General features: G+C 49.9%; 1 protein-coding gene and 1 non-coding gene across 2 annotated transcripts in view; both read right to left on the bottom strand.

The window, feature by feature from the left end:
• The window catches only part of S1PR2 (sphingosine-1-phosphate receptor 2), a 96,962-nt gene that overhangs the window by 13,488 nt on the left and 62,587 nt on the right, over positions 1–20,887 (bottom strand). The window lies entirely within an intron of this gene.
• On the bottom strand, positions 16,940–17,012 carry TRNAT-AGU (transfer RNA threonine (anticodon AGU)). Its single transcript has one exon. It is a non-coding gene; the product is annotated as a tRNA-Thr (tRNA).

The following is a 20,887-nucleotide window of genomic DNA, read 5'->3' as shown; positions in this document are numbered from 1 at the left end:
ATTTGGAAAAAAGAAAAGAAAAGTGCTAACGTAGCATTTTTTTTTTCAAATTTTCCAAAATTTTCCATTTTTTTCTGGGGTGGTGGTGGTGCGGAAACAGAAAAAAATCTGGGTTTTTTTTCTGAGCTTAAAAATTTCTGGAAAATTTTACATCTCGACTGAGGGGCAGCGAGGATGTGAAAGTTCATAAAATGACGCATAGGATGGAGACAGCTGACAAAGGGAATTTCTTCTCCCTCTCTCAAAAGACTAGAACTCAGGGCCGCCCAATGAAGCTGAGGGGCTGTAGGTTCAGGACGGACAAAAGGAAAGACTGCTTCACACAGAGAACGATTAAAATGTGGGGTTCGCTGCTGGACGATGCAGTGATGGCCCCAGGAATAAATGGGGAATTAAGACAGATTCACGGAAGGCAATGCTATCAGCGGCTGCTAGCCATGGTGGCTGAGAGGAAAGCACTAAACCTCTGAATCCCAGAGCCAGGAGGCAACATTGAGGAAGGCCTCGGCCTCTCTGCCCTGTTGTTGGCCCTCCAGAGGAACTGGCTGGCCACTGTGTGAGACAGGAGGCTGGGCTAGATGGACCCTCACTGGTCTGACCCAGCAGGGCTCTTCCGATGTTCTTCTCAGGGGAAGGCCTCGGCCTCTCTGCCCTGTTTTTGGCCCTCCAGAGGAACTGGTTGGCCATCGCATGAGACAGGAGGCTGGACTAGATGGACTCTTGCTGGTCTGACCCAGCAGGGCTCTTCTGATGTTCTTCTCAGGGGAAGGCCTTGGCCTCTCTGCCCTGTTGTTGGCCCTCCAGAGGAAGTGGGTGGCCACTGTGTGAGACAGGAGGCTGGACAAGATGGACCCTCACTGGTCTGACCCAGTAGGGCTCTTCTGATGTTCTTCTCAAGGGAAGGCCATGGCCTCTATACCCTGTTTTTGGCCCTCCAGAGGAACTGGTTGGCCATCGCATGAGACAGGAGGCTGGACTAGATGGACTCTCACTGGTCTGACCCAGCAGGGCTCTTCTGATGTTCTTCTCAGGGGAAGGCCTCGGCCTCTCTGCCCTGTTGTTGGCCCTCCAGAGGAACTGGGTGGCCACTGTGTGAGACAGGAGGCTGGACTAGATGGACCTTCCCTGGTCTGACCCAGCAGGGCTCTCCTGACATTCTTATAAGGGGAAGGCCTCAGCCTCTATGCCCCATTGTTGGCCCTCCAGAGGAACCAGTTGGCCACTGTGTGAGACAAGATGAACTGGTAGTCTGGTCCAGCAGGGCTCTTCTGAGGTTTTCACCCATAAGGCCACAAATCAAAAGTCGGGCAGAGCTCCTTTGTCTTCCGCCCTCTACTGCCAAAACACCAACAGCTCTGGATCTGATTCTGATACACTCATTACTAGGTTGCAGGAGCTCAAGGTTGCCAATTTGCACGTGAGGCCAGGGGATTCCCCAGAATTATAGCTCATCTCCAGACAGCAGAGATCAGTTCCCCTTGCGTGTATGCACGCTAAATGCCATCAGGTTGCTTGTAAGCTTATGGGGTCCAATGCCAATGGTTCCATCTTCCAAAGCAACCATTTTCTTCCAGGGGAACAGATCTCTGTGGGGACCAGGCGATCCTATATCCCCCTGTCCCGTAGAAGCTATCAGGATGACCTTGGGCCAGTCACGCACTCTCAGCCTAACCTACCTCACAGGGTCATCGTGAGGAGAAAACGGAGGAGAGCAGAGCGATGAAAGTTGCTTCCAGTCCGCAGCGGAGAGGACTGTGAGGTATAAATGTAGTCGGGTCGCAGCGTCAATTTTCAACGGGACATGCAAGTTAGGGTGAATGCTGAATTTATATATTTGTTTTATTCACTTACTTCATTTGCATGTTAGGCCACACCCCGCTGATGTAGCCAATCTTCCAAGAGCTTCCAGGGCTCTTCGTACAGGGCCTACAGTCAGCTCCAAGGGGATTGGCTACATCAGGGGTGCGTGGCCTAATATGCAAAGGAGTTCCTGCTACAAAAAAAGCTCTGGTACGTACCCTGCCCATCTCCCCAAAAAGACCCAAGACGGCTTAGTTACATAAGAACATAAGAGAAGTCATGCTGGATCAGGCCAATGGCCCATCTAGTCCAACACTCTGTGTCACATAAGAACATAAGAGAAGCCATGTTGGATCAGGCCAGTGGCCAATCCAGTCCAACACTCTGTGTCACATAAGAACATAAGAGAAGCCATGTTGGATCAGGCCAGTGGCCCCTCCAGTCCAACACTCTGTGTCACATAAGAACATAAGAGAAGCCATGTTGGATCAGGCCAGTGGCCAATCCAGTCCAACACTCTGTGTCACATAAGAACATAAGAGAAGCCATGTTGGATCAGGCCAGTGGCCCCTCCAGTCCAACACTCTGTGTCACATAAGAACATAAGAGAAGCCATGTTGGATCAGGCCAGTGGCCCCTCCAGTCCAACACTCTGTGTCACATAAGAACATAAGAGAAGCCATGTTGGATCAGGCCAGTGGCCCCTCCAGTCCAACACTCTGTGTCACATAAGAACATAAGAGAAGCCATGTTGGATCAGGCCAGTGGCCAATCCAGTCCAACACTCTGTGTCACAGAAGAACATAAGAGAAGCCATGTTAGATCAGGCCAATGGCCCATCCAGTCCAACACTCTGTGTCACATAAGAACATAAGAGAAGCCATGTTGGATCAGGCCAGTGGCCAATCCAGTCCAACACTCTGTGTCACAGAAGAACATAAGAGAAGCCATGTTAGATCAGGCCAGTGGCCCCTCCAGTCCAACACTCTGTGTCACATAAGAACATAAGAGAAGCCATGTTGGATCAGGCCAGTGGCCAATCCAGTCCAACACTCTGTGTCACAGAAGAACATAAGAGAAGCCATGTTAGATCAGGCCAATGGCCCATCCAGTCCAACACTCTGTGTCACATAAGAACATAAGAGAAGCCATGTTGGATCAGGCCAGTGGCCCATCCAGTCCAACACTCTGAGTCACATAAGAACATAAGAGAAGCCATGTTGGACCAGGCCACAGGCCCCTCCAGTCCAACACTCTGTGTCACATAAGAGAAGCCATGTTAGATCAGGCCAATGGCCCATCCAGTCCAACACTCTGTGTCACATAAGAGAAGCCATGTTAGATCAGGCCAATGGCCCATCCAGTCCAACACTCTGTGTCACATAAGAACATAAGAGAAGCCATGTTGGATCAGGCCAATGGCCCATCCAGTCCAACGCTATGTGTCACATAAAGACATAAGAGAAGCCATGTTGGATCAGGCCAATGGCCCATCCAGTCCAACACTCTGTGTCACATAAGAACATAAGAGAAGCCATGTTGGATCAGGCCAGTGGCCCATCCAGTCCAACACTCTGAGTCACATAAGAACATAAGAGAAGCCATGTTGGACCAGGCCACAGGCCCCTCCAGTCCAACACTCTGTGTCACATAAGAGAAGCCATGTTAGATCAGGCCAATGGCCCATCCAGTCCAACACTCTGTGTCACATAAGAGAAGCCATGTTAGATCAGGCCAATGGCCCATCCAGTCCAACACTCTGTGTCACATAAGAACATAAGAGAAGCCATGTTGGATCAGGCCAATGGCCCATCCAGTCCAACGCTATGTGTCACATAAAGACATAAGAGAAGCCATGTTGGATCAGGCCAATGGCCCATCCAGTCCAACGCTATGTGTCACATAAAGACATAAGAGAAGCCATGTTAGATCAGGCCAATGGCCCATCCAGTCCAACACTCTGTGTCACATAAGAACATAAGAGAAGCCATGTTGGATCAGGCCAATGGCCCATCCAGTCCAACACTCTGTGTCACGCAGTGGCCAAAACCCAGGTGCCATCAGGAGGTCCATCAGTGGGGCCAGGACACTAGAAGCCCTCCCACTGCGCCCCACAAGCACCAAGAATACAGAGCATCACTGCCCCAGACAGAGAGTTCCAACAATACTCTGTGGCTAATAGCCAATGATGGACCTCTGCTTCAAACGTTTATCCAATCCCCTCTTGAAGCTGGCTATGCTTTTAGCTGCCGCCACCTCCTGTGGCAGTGAATTCCATGTGTTACATCGTTCCCTTCTCCTCCATTTTCTCCAGGGGAACTTAATCTTGCTCGTTTGGAGATAGCTGGAGGTCTCCAGGTACGACCTGGAGGCTGGCAACCCTCGTTTGGGGGCAGCACAGCGGGCCCTGCTTTCCTCTGCCTCAGGGTCTAAGAAGCTGTGGACTGCGAGTTCCACATCTGGAGCTTCAGCAACATGGCAAGCTTAATTTTCAGGGTGCCCATGAATTTAAAAAACCCCAAACTGCTGGGAGCTCCAAACCTAGACACCCCCCCCCCCGGACTCATCCAGCAAAGACCTGGGTTCCAATTCTTGCGAAAAGGTATCCCTGGCACAGACTTCGGGCTACATTTTGACCGTACCTGTTTCCCTGGATAGGCTTTGGGGGCTTTTTCATTTCTAAAGCTATCTTTGCCAAGCACTCAGGGTGTTTATTCCGTGTTTTTAATTAAGGTTCAGTTTATTCGGAGGAGGGTGGTGGTAACTGTGACATTGCTGGGAGCAGCTTCCGCACTCGGCGCCGCTGGCTGGGGAGGAAACGGGGTCTGCGATTGGCCGGGTCCAGGCGTCAATCAGAGCACCGCAGAGGCAGCTCCTGCAGGGAGCTGGAAGAACCTGAACTGCTGGAATTCAGGAGATAGTTTGGGAGTCCCTTCCTGAAGCAGGTGAGCCCAAACCCAGGCAGTCTTAGGGGCGATTCACACATTATAATGTCCTTGTATACCCCCGCATGGCCAGCTGACAGATGCCGTCTGGGAGTTTTGTGCTCAGAACCAGGGAATTAATTCCTGGTGGCAGCCACTACTTGGCAATAATAGAATCATAGAATCGGAAGGGACCTCCAGGGTCATCTAGTCCAACCCCCTGCGCAATGCAGGAAACTCATAAGAACATAAGAGAAGCCATGTTGGGTCAGGCCAGTGGCCCATCCAGTCCAACACTCTGTGTCACACAGTGGCCCAAAAATTATACCTCCCCCTAAATTCACAGGATCTTCACTGCTGTCAGATGGCCATCTAGCCTCTGTTCAAAAACCTCCAAGGAAGGAGAGCCCACCACCTCCCAAGAAGAAGAAGAGGAGGAGGAGGACAAGAAGAGGAGGAGGAGAAAAAGAAGAAGAGGTGGAGAAGGAAGAGGAAGAGAAGGAGGAGGAAGATAGATAGATAGATAGATAGATAGATAGATAGATAGATAGATAGATAGATAGATAGATAGATAGATAGATAGATAGATAAATTTATTGTCATTGTTCTCAACAAAAGAGAGCAATGAAATGAGGTGCTCTTCCACAAACATACCAACACATCAAACACACATATTCATAAACTATTTAAATACATCTAAAACCATTTAAACCATTTAAATCCATCTAAAACAGATAATCATTCATAAAACCATTAAAACCATATAAACCATTTAAATACATCTAAAACAAATAGTCATTCATAACCCTGCATTTAACCTAACCACAGCACTTGGATAGAAACTGTCCTTAAATCTGTTTGTCCTAGCCTTCAACACTCTATATCGTCTACCTGACGGTAAGATCTCAAATAGCAAATGGCCCAGATGTGAAGGGTCCCTTAGGATCATTTGTATCTTCCTTTTACATCCCATATTATACAGATCCACCAATGAGGGGAGAGAACATCCACAAATCTTTTGTGCTCTTCTCGTCACTCTTTGGAGCACCCTTCTCTCTGCTTCCGTGCAGCTCCCAAACCACGCGCAGAGGCAATAAGATAAAATGCTCTCAATGGAACTACGATAAAAGGCAACCAGCAGACTCCCTGACAGTTGTAGTGATCTTAAGAGTCTTAAGTAGTATAGTCGTTGCTGGGCCTTTTTCTCTAGAGCTAAAGTATTTGCTCCCCATGTTAGATCCTGTTTCATGGTAATTCCCAGAAACTTCCATTCTGTCACCTGTTCTACCATAACACCATCAATAAACAACGGCTGGATGTCCAAACTACTCTTCCTGTAATCCACCATAATTTCCTTCGTCTTATTTATATTAAAAATAAGATTATTTGCTTTACACCAAAGGGACAGCTGTTGAACTTCCCTCCTATACGCAGACTCATCATCCTCAGAGATGAGCCCTACCAACGTTGTATCATCTGCGTACTTAATGATTTTGTTACTCAGACTGCTAGAAACACAATCAGATGTGTAAATAGTGAAAAGAAGTGGACTCAAAACACATCCCTGAGGAGGAGGAGATTGGATTTATACCCTGCCCTCATTCCGAGTCTCAGAGAGGCTTAATCTCCATCCCTTCCTCTCCCCACAACAGGCACCCTGTGAGGCATGTGAAGCTGAGAGAGCTCTGAGAGAACTGGGACTGACCCAAGGCCACCCAGCACATGAAGGAGGAGTGGGGAATCGAACCCGGTTCTCCAGATCAGAATCTGGAGCAACTGGCTGTCGTCTGCTTCCTTCTCCCTCTCTCTTGCTTCCTTCTGCATCACAGCTTGCTCTGCAAGGCTTCCTCAATCGCACAGCAGAGCTACAGAGCAAAACCTTGATTTTCTCCATTGGTTGAGGCTCCACCCCCTCCTGGTCCCCTGGGGACAGAGGGAAAGAGCCAGAGCTTCCTCTGCCTGATTCCCTGGATCCCCTGGGAGAAATGCAAAGAAAGCACCTTTAAGACCAACAAGTGCTAATGTTTCAAGCATGTTTTAAGTTTTTTTGTAAAAAAAAAAAAATCTTTATCCATGTTTGTCTGTGTCCTTTAAAAAGTTTATATCTCTGCTACTAAACCTTAAATAGGTGCACATTTATGGGTCTCATTTATGTCAAATCCGGCCATCGTAAGAAATGAGTTTGACACCCCTGGTATGGTGTCTCCTTAAAGGTCAAGGTAGTCCCCTGTGCAAGCTCCAGTCGTTTCCGACTCTGCGGTGACGTTGCTTTCACAACGTTTTCATGGCAGACTTTTTACGGGGTGGTTTGCCCTTGCCTTCCCCAGTCCTCTACGCTTTCCCCCCAGCAAGCTGGGTCCTCATTTGACTGACCTCGGAAGGATGGAAGGCTGAGTCAACCTCGAGCCGGCTACCTGAACCATGAGCAGAGAGTTCAGACCACAGTAATAATAATAATTTTTAATTTATATCCCACCCTCCCCACCGAAGCAGGCTCAGGGCGGCTTGCATAACATAAAATACAGATATTACAATAATATAATAATAAAATACCCCCAATTACATCATAATTCTATTTCTTAAATTAAACATACTATTACATTTAAAACCAACAGTTAAAACTAACAATTTAAACCACAGATTAGTTTGGTGCTACAATCTTGGTATAACGCAGTTTTTATATGACGACGGTAACATTCTACATTAAAAAGCCAGCTGGAGGAGGATGGTCTTTCAGGGCCGGCGGTACTGTTGCCTTACCACTCTGCGCCACGGGGCCGCTCTAAAGGAAAGGTCCCCTGTGCGAGCACCAGTCGTTTCCGACTCTGGGGTGACGTTGCTTTCACAAAGTTTTCACGGCAGACTTTTGACGGGCTGGTTTGCCATTGCCTTCCCCAGTCATCTACACTTCCCCCCCCCCCCCCCCAGCAAGTTGGGGACTCATTTGACCGACCTCGGACGGAGGGAAGGCTGAGTCAACCTGAAGCCGGCTACCTGAAAACCCAGCTTCCGCTGGGGATCGAACTCAGGTCGTGAGCAGAGGGCTCTGACTGCAGTACTGCGGCTTTACCACTCTGCACCACAGGGCTCTTTACCATGGTGTCTCCTTACCAGGGCTTTTATGGTAGAAAAAGTCCAGCAGGAACTCGTTTGCAAATTAGGCCACACCCTCCAATGCTAAGCCAGCCAGAACTGGGTTCCTCTGCGTTCCTGTTTAAAAAAGCCTTGTTCCTTAGCAAGGCCTTTGAACAACTTGGATAACATTCAGAAACGACAGGGATTTTGCTGACGCAGGACATATTCACTAGGCCTGGGGTCTTGGGAGCATTACCACAAAACGGCCGCTAAAGGAGGCGGAAGCACACACACAGGAAGCACAAGCGCAGGGGAGAAGAGAAATAATATTTTTGTAAAATCACCCCGGGAAAGTGTGGTGAGAGGGAATGAAACAGGTGCCACTCAAACAGCATTGAACATCTGAAGCTGCCTTCTACTGAATCAGACCCTCGGTCCATCAAAGTCAGTATTGTCTACTCAGACTGGCAGCGGCTCTCCAGGGTCTCCAACTGAGGTTTTTCACACCTATTTGCCTGGACCCTTTTTTGGAGATGCCGGGGATTGAACCTGGGACCTTCTGCTTCCCAAGCAGATGCTCTACCACTGAGCCACCATCCCTCCCCATTATTTTAATCTGTATAGCCAGCCGGAGCTTCAGCGGCCAATGAGAAACCGGGCAGGGCAAGGGCCCCGCCTTGCCCCACCCACTTTCTAAAAACACTTGGGGGGGATGCCAAGATAAGTGCCCGTGGGCACTAAATTGAGGGCTGTCGCAGTAGGCATTTGGAAAGGAAGAACTGGCAAGCGGGTGTCCTATTGCAGCTGTTATTCCATCAGTTGGCCTCCCTCGTAGCGACATCGCGTCTTACTATAGCGCTCTCTTGCTGTTACAGCCATCAGTTGAATTTGGGCCCATAATTGCTTATCCTGTATGACAGGCGTGGCCAACGGTAGCTCTCCAGATGTTTTTTTGCCTACAGCTCCCATCAGTCCCAGCCAGCATGGCCAATGGCTGGGGCTGATGGGAGTTGTAGGCAAAAAAACATCCGGAGAGCTACCCCTGCTGTACGACGTGCCCTTTCCGCCTTTGCTGCGCTTTATTTATGGTTTTATTGTTCTCACCTGTTTAATTTTAATGTATGGTTTTAACTCTGGATTGTAGCTTTTTATTCTTATTACTGTATGTTGTGATCTGCCCTGAAGCCTGTTTGGTGTAGTGGTTAAGTGTGCGGACTCTTATCTGGGAGAACCGGGTTTGATTCCCCACTCCTCCACTTGCAGCTGCTGGAATGGCCTAAGGGTCAGCCATAGCTCTGGCAGAGGTTGTCCTTGAAAGGGCACCTTCTGTCAGAGCTCTCTCAGCCCCACCCACCTCACAGGGTGTCTTTGGTGGGGGAGGAAGATAAAGGAGATTGTGAGCCGCTCTGAGTGGAGGGCGGAATATAAATCCAATGTCGTCTTCTTCTTCTTAAATAAATGAAATAAGCCAAGTGAGATCTCTTGCGCCACAGTGCCAAACCAGGGATCCTTTCCTCCCTCACATACAACCGCTAAATACCTCATCAGCAAAAATCTTTTGTTAGAACAGAAAGTTCAAGTAAACAACCATTTCCGTATGCTGCTTTAAAAAAAAAAAAAAGACCTTATTTTTCGAACAGCATTGTCATTTAGGCCTAACCAAACCGGGGCAGTGTCGATTTGAAGAGACGACATAGAGAAAAGAGGACGTACTGATCTCCGCACAACTCCCGCCAAGCGAACCCATACTTATCCCGCAGTCAAAGAGGCAACGTATGCACGCGTGTGGAGAAACGAAAGAGAAAACCGGACTTAACTGTCAAGAAAACGACAGCAAGGCTGTCTCTTTCTTTTAGCCCTCCGAAACAAATTACTTGAACTTCGTTAACAGGTCTTGCTAATATGCGAGGGGGAAAAAGCTGCTTTTAATTTAGAGCGACACTCCCTCGAAATGCAGCGGCTGTGAAAACAAGAACATTGCGTCTTTGCGAACGAGTAGCTAGTTTCTAGCCATAGGGCCCAAGCCACTGGGAACTTCTGCATTGCAATATTTCTTGCTGATCTGCTGAGTTCTGGACTGTTCGCTCAGTTTAGGGTTACCAGATGTCCTCTTTTTAGAGGACATGTCCTCTTTTTTGTGTGCGTCCGTCCTCGTTTGGACTCTTTTTAAACAAAGATTTCAGGTTTTCACGGCTGGTAACATCATTAGGGTTTGTAGAATCTTTCGGGCTCAAGTGCCGTGTTCTACTGGAGAAAGTTTTTCTTCCAGACGTTTCGTTCTCGGCTGCGGAGAACATCCTCAGCGGCGTTGCAGCCGGAGCAGGCGCTCTGACCTTCTTGGCTGCTGTGCGTTGAGTGCATTCAGTGAATGCACAGCAGCCAAGAAGGTCAGAGCGCCTGCTCCGGCTGCAACGCCGCTGAGGATGTTCTCCGCAGCCGAGAACGAAACGTCTGGAAGAAAAACTTTCTCCAGTAGAACACGGCACTTGAGCCCGAAAGATTCTACAAACCCTCTTTTTAAACAATCGATGAAAATGTCCTTTTTGGGTTGGAAGGTTAGAAATGTCCCAGGGCTGCCAGCCTCCACGTTTTCTGAGGTTAACAGCAGATCATAATAACAGGTAAAAGGTGGAGCTAGGGTTAGTGCCAAGTCCCCCAGGGTCATAGAGTTTTCATCCCAAATTGCTAGAGCGTCTGGGGAAAACCACAGTTTTCTTGGAAGCTTCTAGAGCGGTCGGCGACGTCGGGAAGGGATCCCCCCAGTGGGCTGGCGGGTTGGGGACCCCCAAAGCGAGAGAACCCCCACCTGGTAGCTCTGGGCGGAGCCCATCAAGTTAAAAAGCAGGGTGCCAACTGGAGATTGAGAAATTCCTAGAGATTTGGAAGCCTGGGAAGGATAGGGTTTGGGGAGGGGAGAAGAAGTAGAGGGAGAAGATGGAACAGCTGGTTTCATACCCCACCCTTCCCTACCTGAAGGAGTCGGAGCGCCTTCCCTTCCTCGCCCCACGACAGACACCCTGTGAGGTCGGTGGGGCTGAGAGAGCTCTGAGAGAATTGCTCTCGAGAGAAAAGCCGAGAGACCCATGACTGGCCCCAGGTCACCCAGCTGGCTGCACGTGGAGGAGGCGTGGGGAATCGAACCCGGTCCTCCAGAGTAGAGTCTGCTGCTCTTAGCCGCTATTCCAAACTGGAGGGACCTTTGCAGGGTATAATGATACAGAGTTCGCCCATTTGGCGTCTGCTCCCTTCCAGAATGTATATCACAGGCAGGAAACGCGGAAAAGCCAAAGGAAAACGGGTCTGAAAGAGAACCTCCTTCTGGACATAGTGTAGCTGATAGAGTGGCAGACGGGAACTCTGGAAACCCCGGTTTAAAATCCACACTTCTCCCATGAAAGCACGCTGGGTGACTTTGGGTCAGTCACAGGCTTGTATGGCTGTGAGAGTTGGACCATAAGGAAGGGCGAGCGCAGAAGAATAGATGCTTTCGAGCTGTGGTGCTGGAGAAGAATCTTCAGAGTCCCTTGGACTGCAAGAAGATCCAATCAGTCAGTCCTAAGGGAAATCCACCCAGACTGTTCCCTGGAAGGTCAGATGCTGAAGCTGAAGCTCAAATCCTTTGGCCCCCCAATGAGAAGGGAGCACTCCCTGGAGAAGACCCTGAAGCTGGGAAAGACAGAAGCCAAAAGAAGGAGGAGACGGCAAAAGATGAGCGCAGAAGAATAGATGCTTTTGAGATGTGGTGCTGGAGAAGACTCCTGAGAATCCCTTGGACCGCAAGAAGATCCAATCAGTCAGTCCTAAGGGAAATCAACCCAGACTGTTCCCTGGAAGGTCAGATGCTGAAGCTGAAATACTTTGGCCACCCAATGAGAAGGGAGCAGTGTGCGTTTGCAATAAAAACAGTGTGCGTTTGCAATAAAAAAGGCCAACGCCATGCTGGGAATTATTAGGAAGGGAATTGAAAACAAATCAGCCAGTATCATAATGCCCCTGTATAAATCAATGGTGTGGTCTCATTTGGAGTACTGTGTGCAGTTCTGGTCGCCGCACCTCAAAAAGGATATTATAGCATTGGAGAAAGTTCAGAAAAGGGCAACTAGAATGATTAAAGGGCTGGAACACTTTCCCTATGAAGAAAGGTTGAAACGCTTAGGGCTCTTTAGCTTGGAGAAATGTCGACTGAGGGGTGACATGATAGAGTTTACAAGATAATGCATGGGATGGAGAAAGTAGAGAAAGAAGTACTTTTCTCCCTTTCTCACAATACAAGAACTCGTGGGCATTCGATGAAATTGCTGAGCAGACAGGTTAAAACGGATAAAAGGAAGTACTTATATATATATTTGGCCGCTGTGTGACACAGAATGTTGGACTGGATGGGCCATTGGCCTGATCTAACATGGCTTCTCTTATGTTCTTATGTGACACAGAGTGTTGGACTGGAGGGGCCATTGGCCTGATCCAACAGGGCTTCTCTTATGTTCTTATGTGACACAGAGTGCTGGACTGGAGGGACCATTGGCCTGATCCGACATGGCTTCTCTTATGTTCTTATGTGACAAAGAGTGCTGGACTGGAGGGGCCAGTGGCCTGATCTAACATGGCTTCTCTTATGTTCTTATGAGCACTCCCTGGAGAAGCCCCTGATGCTGGGAAAGACAGAAGGCAAAAGAAGAAGGGGACGGCAAAAGAGGAGATGGCTGGACAGCGTTACTGATGTCACAAACACGAATGTGGGCAGACTTCGGAGGATGGTGGAAGACAGGAGGGCCTGGCGTGACTTCAGCATGTCAGGGCAAAAGGCATTCCGTCACATGATGTGACCGACTGCCTAACGCAGTGAAGTCCAGGCGAAGGTCTTTAGCATCTTGGTGAGGAATAAAGAACTCTGATGAAGAACCAGGCTCCTCTTCTGCTATGAAACCAGACCAGCTGCCCGTCCGCTAAGTCGACAGACGAGGAGAGAGACTTTTGCGCTTACCTGCCGCTCCTCCACCCAGGGGCCAAACAGCCCACACAACTCCCATGTTAAAGTCACTCGTTTTAAGCTCGATGTGTTGTTCTGGCAGAGTCTTCCAGACACAGGCGCTCAAAACAGGGTTGCCGATCCCCAGGTGGGGGCAAGGGGATCTCCTGGTTTGGAGGCCCTCTCCCCCTGCTTCATCAGAAAGGGTCGTAAGAAAGGGTGTGTGGGGGGCAAATGCCTGCCTGCTGGGCACTCCATTATTCCCTATGGAGACTCCCATAGAGCAGGGGTGGCCGAGGGTAGCTCTCCAGATGTTTTTTTGCCTACAACTTCCATCAGCCCCAGCCATTGGCCGTGCTGGCTGGGGCTGATGGGAGTTGTAGGCAAAAAAAAAAACATCCAGAGAGCTACCCTTGGCCACTCCTGCCACAGAGTATGATGGAGAATTGATCTGTAGGCATCTGGGGCTCGGGGGTGGGGCTATCTTTTGAGGCAGATTTGCAGCTTAGCATCTGATACCTCTCCTCAAAATACTCCCCAAGTTTCAAATAGATTGGACCAGGGGGTCGATTTCTATGAGCCCAAGAAGAAGGTGCTCCTCTCCATCATTTCCAATGGTGGGAAGGCACTGAAAAGGTGTGCGGTCCCTTTCAATGTGACGGCCAGAACTCCCTTTGGAGTTCAGCTGTGCTTGTCACATTTTTGCTCCTGGCTCCACCCTCAACATCTCCTGGCTCCACCCACAAAGTCCCCAGATATTTTCTTTATTTGGACCTGGCAACCCTAGCTCAAAACCAAGAGGCGAGTATCTCTTGATCTGTGGCGGCCATTTTCCTTCTTCTACACAGGCCCGTTTGGGCAGCGATGCCTCTGAAGCTGGCCCATAGGTACGAGAGGTCTCTCACCAGGCAAAGCCCCCTTCCCTAATTTGTCCAGCCCGGCCAGAGGATTCATTGTGCCTTGTCTGCTCTGGCAGGAGAGACAGAGGGGGAAAAAACCTTTTGTAGGTAAAAGCTGGTTTCATTTCCCAGCTAGCTACCTGGAGGAGTGAACTGACCGTCGCTGTTTGGCCAGGGGTGTCATTAGCATTTCTAACAGGAAACACATAAGACATAGAAGGAAAAAAAACAGGGAATACCTTTCAACTTTTATCTATGACATGGCTACTTGGAAACTGTTTCCTGTCATGCCATGGGGAAACTCACTGGTGGGACCTGTGGCAGCAGCCCGTCCTCACTGACTGCTTTCCTGCATCTGACAACGAGAGGCATTCTGCCTCTGGGCCCAGAAGCCCCCTTTGGCTATCATGGCTAACAGCCAGTGATACATGCATTCACCATATATTTAGGGGAGGGGAGGCAGCTCAGTGATAGAGCACCTGCTTGGTAAGCAGAAGGTCCCAGGTTCAATCACCAGCATCTCCCAACTAAAAAGGGTCCAGGCAAAGAGGTGTGAATAACCTCCGCTTGAGACCCTGGAGAGCCATGAATGGGGCTGTGGCTCAGTGGTAGAGCATCTGCTCGGTAAGCGGAAGGTCCCAGGTTCAATCCCCGCCATCTCCAACTCAAAAGGGTCCAGGCAAGTACGCGTGAAAAACCTCCGCTTGAGACCCTGAAGGGCCGCTGCCAGTCTGAGTAGACAATATTGACTTTGATGGACTGAGGGTCTGATTCAGTAGAAGGCAGCTTCATACATTCATATGTTTATAGGGGAGAGATGGTGGCTCAGTGGTAGAGCATCTGCTTGGTAAGCAGAAGGTCCCAGGTTCAATCCCCGGTATCTCCAACTAAAAAGGGTCCAGGCAAGTAGGCGTGAAAAACCTCAGCTTGAGACCTAATTCTGCCAAGTCCCCTGACTTCTCCAGCGGGGGACTTTTGTGTGCGCAATGCAATGATGTCACCTGGAAATGATATCATCGCACCAGCGAAGTTGCTCGCGGCTACGCTAGGTATTTCCGGGAAAACTCTATGGTTTTCCCGGACGCTCTAGTCATTTGGGAGGGCGAAACTCTATGGTACCTATTGTACCATAGAGTTTCCCTTCCCAAACGGCTAGAGCGTCCGGAAAAACCATAGAGTTTTCCTGGAAACACCTACAGTGGCTGCCACGCAATGACATCACTTCTGGCTGACATCATCTCGTCAACGATGTCGGGGGAGGTTCCCCCCGCTGGCCCAATGTGGACCAGTGGGTTGGGAACCTTCTGGACAGGGGAAGCCTCACCTGGACTGGGGGCTTGGCAGCCCTATTGAGACCCTGGAGAGCCGCTGCCAGTCTAAGTAGACAATTCTGACTTTGATGGACCGAGGGTCTGATTCAGTAGAAGGCAGCTTCATATACTCATATGATAGGGGAGGGACGGTGGCTCAGTGGAAGAGCATTTGCTTGGGAAGCAGAGGGTCCCAGGTTCAATCCCTGGCATCTCCAGTTAACAGGACCAGGCATGAGGGGATGGGAAAGACCTTGATCTGAGACCCTGCCTCAGTGGCAGAGCCTCTGCTTGGCATGCAGAAGGGCCCAGGTTCAATCCCCGGCATCTCCAGTTCAAAGGACCAGGCAGGAGGTGAGGAGAAAGACCTTGGCCTGAGACCCTGACTCAGTGGCAGAGCCTCTGCTTGGCATGCAGAAGGTCCCAGGTTCAGTCCCCGGCATCTCCAGTTCAAAGGACCAGGCAGAAAGTGACGGGAAAGACCTTGACCTGAGACCCTGGCTCAGTGGCAGAGCCTCTGTTGGCATGCAGAAGGGCCCAGTTTCAATCCCCAGCATCTCCAGTTGAAAGGACCAGGCAGGAAGAGATGGGAAAGACCTTGACCTGTGACCCTAGCTCAGTGGTAGAACCTCAGTTTGGCATGCAGAAGGTCCCAGGTTCAATCCCTAGTATCTCCAGTTAGAAAAACCAGGCAGGAGGGGATGGGAAAGACCTTGCCCTGAGACTCTGGCTCAGTAGCAGAGCCTCTGCTTGGCAGGCAGAAGGTCCCAGGTTCAATCCCTAGCATCTCCAGTTGAAAGGACCAGGCAGGAGGTGATAAGAAAGACCTTTACCTGAGAACCTGGAGAGCCGCTGCCAGTCTGAGTAGGCAATACTGACTTTGATGAACCAAAGGTCTGACTCAGTAGAAGGCAGCTTTATATGTTCACATTTGTCCAGTCCACTTTTCAATCCACCTAACCCAGTGGTCTGTGAATCCCCAGAAGCACAGGGAGGGAGCAGAAACTGTAAAACTGGGGTCATGTTATGCTGTGATGTCCCTTCCTGTTGGTCAGCTGGAAGTGATGTTACAGCATCACATAGCGCTGTTTCCTCTTCCCAGTTCGCTCCCACGGCTCCATTAACTGGAATGTGAGGGCGGCCAACCAGGGAACGCTAGGGGGTGGCATTCACAACATCTCCAGGCGACGTTCCACGTATCACGTGCCTGGGTGGAAGCAATTCTTCCCCCTGTCTCGAATCTATCGCCAGCCAGCTCCAAAGGGTGACCCTTAGGGAACTGATGAGGAAGTTCCTGTCAATTAGACCAGCGTTTATGTTGTGTTCCGGCTGCTGATGTGTTACGGCGACTTCCGTCAGTATGTGCCAAGAAGGGCCTTTTTAAAAATGATAATTGCGGGGCTGCCAGACTGCGCATTAAAGAGCCTTAAGTACTCTTAAGCTTTGAACGCCGGTCTCGGAAGGCAGAGCTCCGTGATACAAGAACACGGGCTTGCCATCAATGCTGGTGGCAAAAAAAGAAAAGAAGACTTTAAGGAATTTCTGCTTATATGAACATACGAAGCTGCCTTCTACTGAATCAGACCCTCGGTCCATCAAAGTCAGTCTTGTCTACTGAGACTGACAGCGGCTCTCCAGGGCCTCAAGCTGAGGTTTTTCACGCCTTTCTGCCTGGACCCTTTTTAGTTGGAGATGCCGGGGATTGAACCTGGGGCCTCCTGCTTCCCAAGCAGATGCTCTACCGCTGAGCCACAGTCCCATTCATGGCTCTCCAGGGTCTCAAGATGAGGTTTTTCATGCCTGTTTTGCCTGGACCCTGTTTAGTTGGAGATGCCGGGGATTGAACCTGGGACCTTCTGCTTACCAAGCAGATGCTCTATCACTGAGCCACAGCCGCACTCATGGCTCTCCCGGGTCTCAAGCTGAGGTTATTCACGCCTCCTTGCCTGGACCCTTTTTAGTTGGAGATGCCAGGGATTGAACCTGGGACCTTCTGCTTACTAAGCAGATGCTCTGCCACTGAGCCACCATCCCTTCCCTATCATATGAGCATATGAAGCTGCATTCTACTGAATCGGACCCTTGGTCCATCAAAGTCAGTCTTGTCTACTCAGATTGGCAGCGGCTCTCCAGGGTCTCCTGCTGAGGTTTCTCACGCCTATTTGCCTGGACCCCTTTGAGTTGGAGATGCCGGGGATTGAACCTGGGACCTTCTGCTTTACCAAGCAGATGCTCTACCACTGAGCCACCATCCCTCCCCAATATATATGGACATATGAAGCTGAATATACTGAATCAGACCCTCTTTGGTCCATCAAAGTCAGTATTGTCTACTGAAACTGGCAGCGGCTCTCCAGGGTCTCAAGCTGAGGTTTTTCACGCCTATTTTGCCTGGACCCTTTTTAGTTGGAGATGCCAGGGATCGAACCTGGGACCTTCTGCTTACCAAGCAGATGCTCTTCCACTGAGCCACTGTCCCACCGACTAAAGAATAACATATAAATATGTGAAGCTGCCTTATACTGAATCAGACCCTCGATCCATCAAAGACAGTCTTGTCTACTCAGTATTGCCTACCTATTTGCCTTTTAAAAAACCCCCGGAAAATACAGAAAATTGGGAATAGGAATCAGCATCGTGTGATGCCGTGACATCACTTCCAGGTTTCCAACAGGAAGGGACATCACAGCATCACATGACCCCAGTTTCTACAGTTCATCGAACTGAAGTCCCCGTGCCAGCAAAGTGATTGGCAATGAGGCATCTCCCTAGGTCCAAAAGAAAAAGGGGGAGAGTTAACCTAGGGTTGCCAACCTCCAGGTTGTGCCTGGATATCTCCCAGAATGACAACCGATCTTCAGAAAACAGAGATCAGAGCCCCTGCAGAAACCGTTGCTTTGGAGGGCGGATTCTCTGGCATTTGACCAGGGGCGTCACTCATTTGTTATGAGAGCCAAATCTGACATAAATGAGACTATCTATCTATCTCGGGGTGGCCAACGGTAGCTCTCCAGATGTTTTTTTGCCTACAACTCCCATCAGCCCCAACCAGCATGGCTGGGACTGATGGGTGTTGTAGGCAAATAACATCCAGAGAGTTACCGTTGGCCACCCCTGAATTCTATCCATCCGTCCATCCATCCATCCAAACTTAAGACGACGAAGATGTTGGATTTATATCCCGCCCTCCACTCCGAAGAGTCTCAGAGCGGCTCACAATCTCCTTTACCTTCCTCCCCCACAACAGACACCCTGTGAGGTAGATGGAGATATTGGATTTATATCCCGCCCTCCACTCCGAAGAGTCTCAGAGCGGCTCACAATCTCCCTTCCCTTCCTCCCCCACAACAGACACCCTGTGAGGTAGATGAAGATATTGGATTTATATCCCGCCCTCCACTCCGAAGAGTCTCAGAGCGGCTCACAATCTCCTTTCCCTTCCTCCCCCACAACAGACACCCTGTGAGGTGGGTGGGGCTGGAGAGGGCTCTCCCAGCAGCTGCCCTTTCAAGGACAACCTCTGCCAGAGCTATGGCTGATCCAAGGCCATGCTAGCAGGTGCAAGTGGAGGAGTGGGGTTCTCCCAGATAAGAGTCCACGCACTTCACCACTACACCAAACATCTTAAAACATGCTTAAGATGTTAGCACTCATTGTTCTTAACGATGCTTTCTTTGTATTTCTCCCACGGGATCCAGGGAACTGGGCAAAGGAAGCTCTGGTTCTTTCCTTCCTTTCCCAGGAGGAGCCTCAGCCAATAGAAGAGAGACTTGGCTCAGTAGCTCTGCTGTGCAATTGAGAGAGCCTGGCAAAGCAAGCTATTCCTCCTCCCTTCCTCCCCAAGGAAGGAGCGTCAGCCAGTGGAGAAAAAAGAGGTTTTGCTCTGTAGCTCCTGCGCAATTGAGCAAGCCTGGCAAAGCAAGCTGTGATGCAGAAGAAAGCAAGAGAGAGGGAGAAGGAAGCAGATGACAGCCAGTTGCTCGGGAGCCCGTTTTGGCCCCAAACTACATGTTCGACACCCCTGCATTAGACCCCGCAGAGAAACCTCCCCTCCCCAAACTTTGCCTGCTGCAAACTAGATCCCCAAAATCTCCAGTTACTTCCCAGCCCAGAGCCGGCAACCCTAAACTGCAATATGGGGATAATATTGCCTCACAGAGCAGCACGTATACTGCAATTCGGAAAGGGTGCAAGATAAAGCATGGGTTTTTTGGAGGGGGTACTTTTTGTGTGTGTGTGTCTGCACCTGGAAGTCATGTCGACCTCTGGTGACTGACCCCTGGTGGGGGCCTGGCGGATATTCAGAGGAGGTAGCTGAAGAAGCCTGCCCTTGCCTCCCGGCTGGGTATTTCAAGGACAATCTCCCACCCAAATACTTGCCAGAGTCGACCCTGCTTAGCTTCCGAGATCTGATGAGATTGGGCTTGCCTGGGCTGTCCAAATAGAGGGGAAAGCACAGGATGTGATGCAGAACGCAGTTTCCGAAGAAGCATGGCTTTCATTTGGAAAACAAATACCTAAATAAAAGGGAGGTTCAATCCCTCGTGGATGCTCAAGTTAAAGCTTGGAAGTCAGTGGCCTGAACTGCTGGGATTTCAGAAGGTCGGAGCAGTGGGCCGAGGACGAGATCTTATGCAGGAAAGGAAGTGGAGAGGCTTGGGTGATCAGCAGACTGCCTCTCTCGTAGGTAGCAAAACCACAATTACACAAGATTAGAAAAGGCAGAATTGTGCAAAATTGAAAAGAGAGTCACACGCACGGTCAGAAACTCCCAAATAGAGGGGAAAGCACAGGATTTGATGCAGAATGCAGTCTCTGAAGAAGCATTCTGTTTTTCAGAATTTCTGCAGCCCAAACCTGACTGCGCTGTTCTCTGGATGCCCCGTCCTGTCTACTGCAGGGGAGTCAGCTTGGATCTCACCCACCTTGAATCTCAGCGGGGAAGGTGGACTATGCATCATCTAAATTTCTTTCTTTCTTTCTTTCTTTCTTTCTTTCTTTCTTTCTTTCTTTCTTTCTTTCTTTCTTTCTTTCTTTCTTTCTTTCTTCCTTCTTCCCTCTCTCCCTCCCTTCCTTCTTTCCTGCCTCCCCCTCCTCCCTCCCTCCCTTTTTCCTCCCTCTCTCCCCTCCTCCTTCCTTCCTTCCTTCCTTCTTCCCTCTCTCCCTCCCTTCCTTCTTTCCTGCCTCCCTCTCTCCCCCTCCTCCCTCCCTCCCTTTTTTCCTCCCTCTCTCCCCTCCTCCCTCCTTCCTTCCTTCCTTCCTTCCTTCCTTCCTTCCTTCCTTCCTTCCTTCCTTCCTTCCTTCCTTCCTTCCCTCTCTCCCTCCTTCCTTCCCTCCCTCCTCTTTCTTGAAGATGAAGTATCTGCCTTTGTTAGTTTTTACATGCCTATTATACTTAGCACAGAATACACACACAGATTCCAGGAACTAGGAACTAGACTCGGAACTCCAAACGCACCCCAAAAGTTTGTTGGTTTGGATACAAAAAAAGATGCAAACACACACACATGAACATGCAAAGCTGCCTTCTACTGAATCCGATGCTTGGTCCATCCAAGTCAGGATTGTCTACTCAGACTGGCAGCAGCTCTCCAGGGTCTGAGGTGGAGGGGAGGGGAGGGGAGAGGCACACAGGAAACGTTTGCCTGGAACAGATTCCAATCTGATTTGGGGTTGTATTTAGAACTGGAAACGTTCCCAGCACCAGACGGCTCCCATCTGCCCCGTTCTCAATAGGCTCTGGACAGGCTCCAAATGAGGACTTTGAGATCCAGAACTCTAAACATTTTGCCACTTGAAACACAGCGGGGGAGGCAGTCTCTCTACACGGCGGGCAGGTCGGGTATTTCGCAGGAAGCCCCAGACTGGCCAAAGACCAATCAGCCTAGCAGCAGAAGGCGAGAAGCGGCT

This window comes from Heteronotia binoei, chromosome 13 (assembly GCF_032191835.1).
Source record: "Heteronotia binoei isolate CCM8104 ecotype False Entrance Well chromosome 13, APGP_CSIRO_Hbin_v1, whole genome shotgun sequence".
Classification (NCBI taxonomy): domain Eukaryota; kingdom Metazoa; phylum Chordata; class Lepidosauria; order Squamata; family Gekkonidae; genus Heteronotia; species Heteronotia binoei.
The sequence above is the reverse complement of the archived record's forward strand: the minus strand, read 5'-3'. Positions and strand labels throughout refer to the sequence as shown.